Raw genomic sequence first — 6,761 nt, 5'->3', positions numbered from 1 at the left:
AGATGTTCACCCGTACTAAACAAATACAGCAGTGGCACGTCTGTACAATTTAGACAAACAAAAAGAACACATAGAATAAAAATAATAGAATCACTCAATGAACACTGGTCAGCAAACAACATATATATATATTATTCCACAGAGTACATTTATTAAACAAAAAATCCAAAGAAATAATAATTACCCAGCTCAAGGATCGAATTTAAATCTACACGCGGGCAGTCTTTCATCTACATGCATCGCGACTCTGTGCACAAAACAAAACAAAATAGGATCTCTTAAACATGCGTCGGACATCCCTTACTTCGTCCACAACCATATGGTACAACTTTATTCTCAGCCATCCTGAATAACGTTAAGATAACATCTCACCGTTGATATATGCATCGATTCCCACCCCAAGCCATGCGTGTATCTTCTTCCGGGATTTCCCAGCATACATTGGTCTTTTCCGTAACCCCCCAAAAAACTTAGGCCATCTACTGTTCAAAATGTGCAACTACAGCAGAAAATAACAGCTATTTTTGTTCACCTGGTTACATAGAAAAAGAATATTAAAACAATAAAAAGAAACAGGAAGAGAAAGGGATAAATGAAGCCAGTAAGTGGCTGTCAGAAGCCAACAAAAGGATGAAAGGTGCAGAGAAAGAGAAAGAGGCAAGCATAAAAGAAACTCTCACCCTGGTAGATAAAGAAGATGAAATCATAGTTATGAGCACCAGAACACCTCCTGTGCAAAACGCACAAACTACCCCAGTCCTAATCCCCCCCACCTTACCCAGTTAACCCACCTCCACTCGAAAACCCACTTTATCCTGGTCTTAGCACTGTATGGAAAGAAAATCTAACAGTTTCACCCCTCGTGCTACAAAGAGTGACAGGAATGCAAAATAGGGGAGGGCAATGGTGAGGAATCTGGGCTATAAAAAAAATCCCTTTAGTAGCACAGGACAAATCCAAGTCCGCCAGTAGAGGAGGTTGAGACCTTTCCTATGATTGCTGTTCCAAACCCTGGGGGAGGGGCAGCTGGGGCTCCAAATGTAATGTACGTCTATTGTCCATGAACAGCTGAAGACGTAAAAAAAGCAATAGAGGGAATTCCACACCCCAAAGTAAAAGTAGCTCAATTTATACAGGACATAATGAACCTATATAGAAGTTACCGTTTGAATGGAGCTGAAATAGAGAGAACCATCAGACAGGTAGTAGGACCTGATTGATGTATAACTAGTTGAGACTGTGACCCAAATGATGATCAGGTACAACCGCTCCAATACAACAATGCTGATCTCAACCAAAAAATAGACCAACTAATGGACAAAGCTAGAACCAGATATCAATCACGGGCATCTTGGACAGAGATAAACTGATGCATACAAAAGGATGATGAGGATGTAGATCATTACTACGCCAGACTAAAAGAAGTGTATGATAATCACAGTGGCGTACAGCCCCCACAAAATGCAGATAATGACAGTCCATATGAACAACAAGCAAAAAATGCCTTCCTAAAAGGCTGTCTGCCCCAAATCAGTGGTTTTATCACTAAACACATGACTGACCACTGCACTGCTCGCCTCACAAATGCACTAGATTATGCCAGACATGCTGAGCAGCACTTGGAATAAAAAAAAAAATGACACACTCCAGGTACCATGTTCTGTCCACACCTTGTTTCCACTGAATCCACTTCAATGTGTCCCTCCTGAGCTGTCCAGGGCTTATGCAGCTCCTGAAAAGGCTTAAAGGAAACAACAGGGAATTACTGTTAAATACACAGTAGACGAGCTGACAGAAATATGATGTAAATGTTAATAAACCAAGTCTTTAATAAAGGATTTCAGGCCCACTGTGTGCAGGGTATCTGCAGAGCTTTGCACTGAACTAAATTCACTCCAAAAAGTATTTCCTAAGGTCTTGAATATTTTTCCTGCCTGCCGTAACTTTCGTTCCCCCTGTTGAGATGCACAAACTTAAGTAAATGAACCATTTAATTTTGAACGAGTTACCCCACACACCATCACCTGGGCACAGACCTCTGAGGCGGAGCCCCAGGCTGAACCAGCTGGGGGCAGTGGACTGACACCGCCTCCCACTGATGTCTGCTGGTGTTGTCCTGGGGTGCGAGGGCAGGGCTACAGGCTGTGGTCATTGTGGTTTTTCTTGAAGATCACATACTGTTTCCTGCTTGCAGGGACTCCTGGCGTCGAAACACGTCACCATCAGCGCCTTACAGGACGACGTGGCTCGAGAGTCCAAGGTGAGGTGTCTCAGCGTTTTATCTAATCGTCTACTGTAGTTTTAATCACCACTGATGTGGAGCTGACGTCATTGTGTGAACACAGGAGTACGAGGACCTGCTGCGCACCTGTGGACAGGCCCCGAGGGTCCCGCGGCACAACCTCGCCTCCCCTTACAAGGGGTTATAATGCTATGTTTTATTTTATTTCATTTGTTTTTTACAGAACCTTGTCTAAAAATAAATGGGGAAGACATTGAATTCTTATGTAATTGTACTTTAAACATTCCCCAAGGCCAGATCCTTGTTATGGGAAACTGCACTGACAGCTTCCTACAGCTGACAAACTTGGCATCTTTCATGCACACTCTTATCACAACCACACCTCACCATAGAGGTGAATGGCTCTAGCAAAAAAAAAAAGCAACCGGGTTTGCTGTAGCAAAACCCTTACCAAAACACTATTCTGCCCAAGCAGCATCCTATATCATAAGGAAACCACAAAGCTGATGAGGAACCTAAGAAAGCATCACAAACAGAAATACTGACAGTAGACTACTCATCTCTCAAATAGATCAAACAGTTTTACAAGATATGCAGAAAGCAGCCTCACAAGCCGAAATCCAGAAATGGACGAAAAAAGAGGGAACCTTTAATGAGAAAACAGAACTGTATGAATGACCAGAAGGGAAACCTATCCTACCAAACAACCTTTTTAGATATGCTGCAATTTTGAGCCATGGACAAAGTCATGTCTCAACAGGAGGGATGACAGCCATGATAGGTAAAGTGTTCACAGCATATGGATTTTCAAATTAATCTAAAAGGTTTTGTGCTACCTGTACAATATGTGTTCACCACAATGCAAGAGGAAACCAAAGAAAGTGCAAAAATTGACTGACTGTAAATGGGTCAAATTTGTCCTCTCTCTTTTATAAAATAATGACACTGTACTGCCAGTTTCTCTCTCAACATGTAGAATACTCTTGTTTTTGCTATAGTATTTGATTGGCAGTCCAGCAGTAATGATGTCTGTTAAGTACTGACTGCACCATGTACGCATACTGGGAAAGAGGAGGTAGAAGGAATCAGCACAGATCCAGTAACAGGTGCACTAGTGAATGTTACTGTGTGGCTGAGGTAAATTAGTCCTGTACATCAAAGCATATTATGAAAGAAGATACTTCCCTGAGGCAAACACATGATGTTGACAAGGTTTAACTACCATAAAATCCAGACTATAAGCCGCTACTTTTTTCACAAGCTTTGAAGCCTGCGGCTTAAACAATGATGCAGCTAATTTATGGATTTTTATGGGCTAACGAGCTTCATGCCATCCAATACATTTAGCCTCGTCACATCAAACCAATGAAATTACCGAACAGTTCACAGTGGACCAATGAAACTGTTCGAATTAAATCAAATGCACTCACACTAAATTCTGCAGATTAGTCATTTTGCGCTTCATGCGCACACCCTCATCATGGAAAACGCACGAAGAAATGCATATGATGCAGCTTTCAAGTTACGTAAAGGTGATCGATCTGGCTGTCAAAGAAGAAAATAAAGCTGCTGCACGTAGCTTGGTATCAATGAATGGATGGTGAGACATTGGAGAAGGCAGCGTGAAGAACTGACTCAATCCAAAAAGACGACAAAAGCTGTGTAACATCTTTCTGTGTAAATATCTCATGTTACAATGTGGACAGCTGCGGCTTATAGACTAGTGTAACAAATTTAATGTAAAATTAACTTGGCTACACAAGTGCAGCCTATATATGTACAAAAAATTTATATTCTTAAATTTAGTGGGTGCGGCTTATAGTCAGGTGTGCTCAATAGTCCGGATTTTACGGTAATACTTTGTTCAGCAATTGTACATTTAATTAGTACATTTAATTTGTGAGTAGTTCATTCTTATCAGATTTGTTCAGCATGTTAACTGTACCACACAAATGTTACTGACCTTGCTTGTTGAAATGCTGTTGTCTGTGTAGCGGAATGATTTCGTCACATCCGTGTCGAGGTACTCTGCGTTGTGATTAACCCGCTGGAGACAATCTTTCGGCTACAAATGTTGCTATGCTAGTATAGCAGCAATGATGCGAACACAACTTACCTCCATGAGAGTGTATGGCAGACTGGCGCCAATTGAACCACGCTTCCTTATTAGAAATAAGGAAGCAGCACGGGCTGCACCCCCTCAAGTTTGCAGGGGCACCCCAGTCTATTACTACCACACACATCTCACTTCTGGAGGGAGTAACAAAATAAAAATGCCATTGCAACAAAATTATTTGGGTTATGGCAAATGGAATTATAACTCCGCTACATTTGCATTGCTGGTGCCTTAGTGTGTAAATCTTGTGCTGCTGTAACAAATCAGCCTGCGTCTTCTTTCTTCAGATAGTTAATCTTGCTTAGACAGTGAGCACTCAAGTGTAAAGCATCCTTTTTCCTGATGATGATGCTTCCACAAAGCAGCCAGTGCTTGATGGTTCACTTTTCATTAACTCCTACACTAAAGGAAACAAAGAGCCTTTGGGTCTGTCTACTGTGTTTTCATCTCACACCTCACCTTGCACTTCTGTTTGCCTGTATTGCTATGGGTGCATGTACTTCCATGATGTGTAACCTGAAAAGATTTGATTTCTTCACTTTACCTTCATTATTGTCTCTGTGACTGAAAAATGTAAGTCTGGGAAATGCAACTGAGGATTTGTTTTTCCCTCAGTGTATCTATGAGTGTGTACATGTTTTGTGATGTGCTACCCCCTCTTTGGTCCATGTGTTCAACATTTGTGGTAAAGGCCTACACTCTACTGTCAGTTATTTGCCTTCACACTGGTTTGTGACCTTTAGGTCATTGGTAAAGATTTCTTCCAAGGCCAGAGAGGAGTGACTGAGTAATGTGCTGATATATTTTCATGTATCAAACAGAAATGCACTAGAGGAAGCCCTGCCTAGAATATATGCTGTCAGAGAGGAGGAAAAAATGAGACCACTCACTCGATTGCTTTTTATACTCACTGGAATTCGAAGATTTTGGACTTGGGCAACAGCAGTGATCTTTACCACATTGGCTTATTTCTCCTACAAACAGAAATGTATTTATTTATTTGCCATTAGAATAGTTCCAAATTTGTTATAATAAAATACAATTCTACGCATTATCATTAACAGGATTGGCTTTTTGAAAATCTGAGCAAAATGGCCTGATGATTGTTCTGCTACAGACATGTTTCACAGTAGGTCCCAGATTGTTAATGCGGGTTGAGGTTTCCCAGTTTTATTCACAATAAAGTTGCAAAAATAATTCAATCAATAGCAACAATAAAAAAAGCTGCAACTATTTGGATGATCAAATAAACACTTTAATCACTGTCTATATGGCTGTTTGTTTTTCTAGTGTGCGTTTTCCTGGAGTGTCTGCTTCCTTTGCAGGTCCGAGCACATTATGAGCACCTGGCTCTGCTGTCTATGGGTTAACAGGTCCAACTCCTGGTGTCTCGGCATGCCTTGCCTTGCAGCCTGTGCCTACCACTGCTTTTTTGTTTTGTTATGTTTTATTTTTGTTAAATCCTCACACTTCAACATTGCACCATTGTACTGCACACGATCACAGTTACACTACTGACATGGCTGATTAACACACCTCAATTTTTGTTTAAATATCTTTTGTTTAATAAATAGTCTGTTTTGCTGTCAATTTATGTGTCTGTCTCTCATAATCAGTCCATGCTGGTACCAATGAGCATTCTTTGATCAAAAATTATTGAATTATCAGTAATTGTAATTGCTGCCTGTTAATTTTCTGACAATCATCCATTTTAGCTTGGGGGTTTACCAAATGGCTTCACAGAGGCAGGGGGCCCTGAGCCAGAGCCTCACTGCAAAGTGACATAGTCAAGACAAACAGCCACAAAATGAGCACAATGAGCTGCAAAGCATTCATAAAGAGAAATAAGTACATAGATACAAAATGACTGCAGTGAAATGTAAAATAACCATAAAGAGACTGTGTCATCTTAAAGTATAATTTTGAGGTATACTGTATGTACTTGAGTATTTTCATCTTCTGCTACTTTACTACATTTTAGAGGCAAATATTGTACTTTTCACTGCATTTATTTAATAACTTCAACTTTTCACAATCAAATTAATAAACGAAAATACAGTGTAATCATAAGACTTTATCCTCAGTGCCCAGCAGTACATCAAATTATTATAGCCATATAATTTTGTTAAAATTAGCTCCATCTTTACCAGCTGCAACATTAAAGTGATGTAAACAGTAATTACAGGATAATGTAGTCCTTTTACTTTGGATACCTTCAGTATATTTTGATGCTAATATGTGTATACTTAGTAAAATTCCAGTAACATCTTGAATGCAGGACCTTTATTGTAACTGAATATTTTTTCACTGTGGCATTGGCACTCAAGTACCACTTCAGTAAAGAGTCTGTGTACTTCTTCCATCACTTATTGTACCTCCTTCCTCTCCTTCAGGAAAAGAAAG

At 40.2% G+C, this 6,761-nt stretch overlaps 1 long non-coding RNA gene across 1 annotated transcript; it reads left to right on the top strand.

The window, feature by feature from the left end:
* Positions 1-2,166: 2,166 nt before the first annotated feature.
* Positions 2,167-2,500, top strand: LOC109970948 (uncharacterized). The gene is made up of 2 exons (XR_002276471.1): positions 2,167-2,260; positions 2,346-2,500. It is a non-coding gene; the product is annotated as an uncharacterized LOC109970948 (long non-coding RNA).
* The last annotated feature ends 4,261 nt before the right edge of the window (positions 2,501-6,761 follow it).

Source organism: Monopterus albus, unplaced genomic scaffold (assembly GCF_001952655.1).
Source record: "Monopterus albus unplaced genomic scaffold, M_albus_1.0 scaffold211.1, whole genome shotgun sequence".
NCBI lineage: Eukaryota > Metazoa > Chordata > Actinopteri > Synbranchiformes > Synbranchidae > Monopterus > Monopterus albus.
The sequence above is the reverse complement of the archived record's forward strand: the minus strand, read 5'-3'. Positions and strand labels throughout refer to the sequence as shown.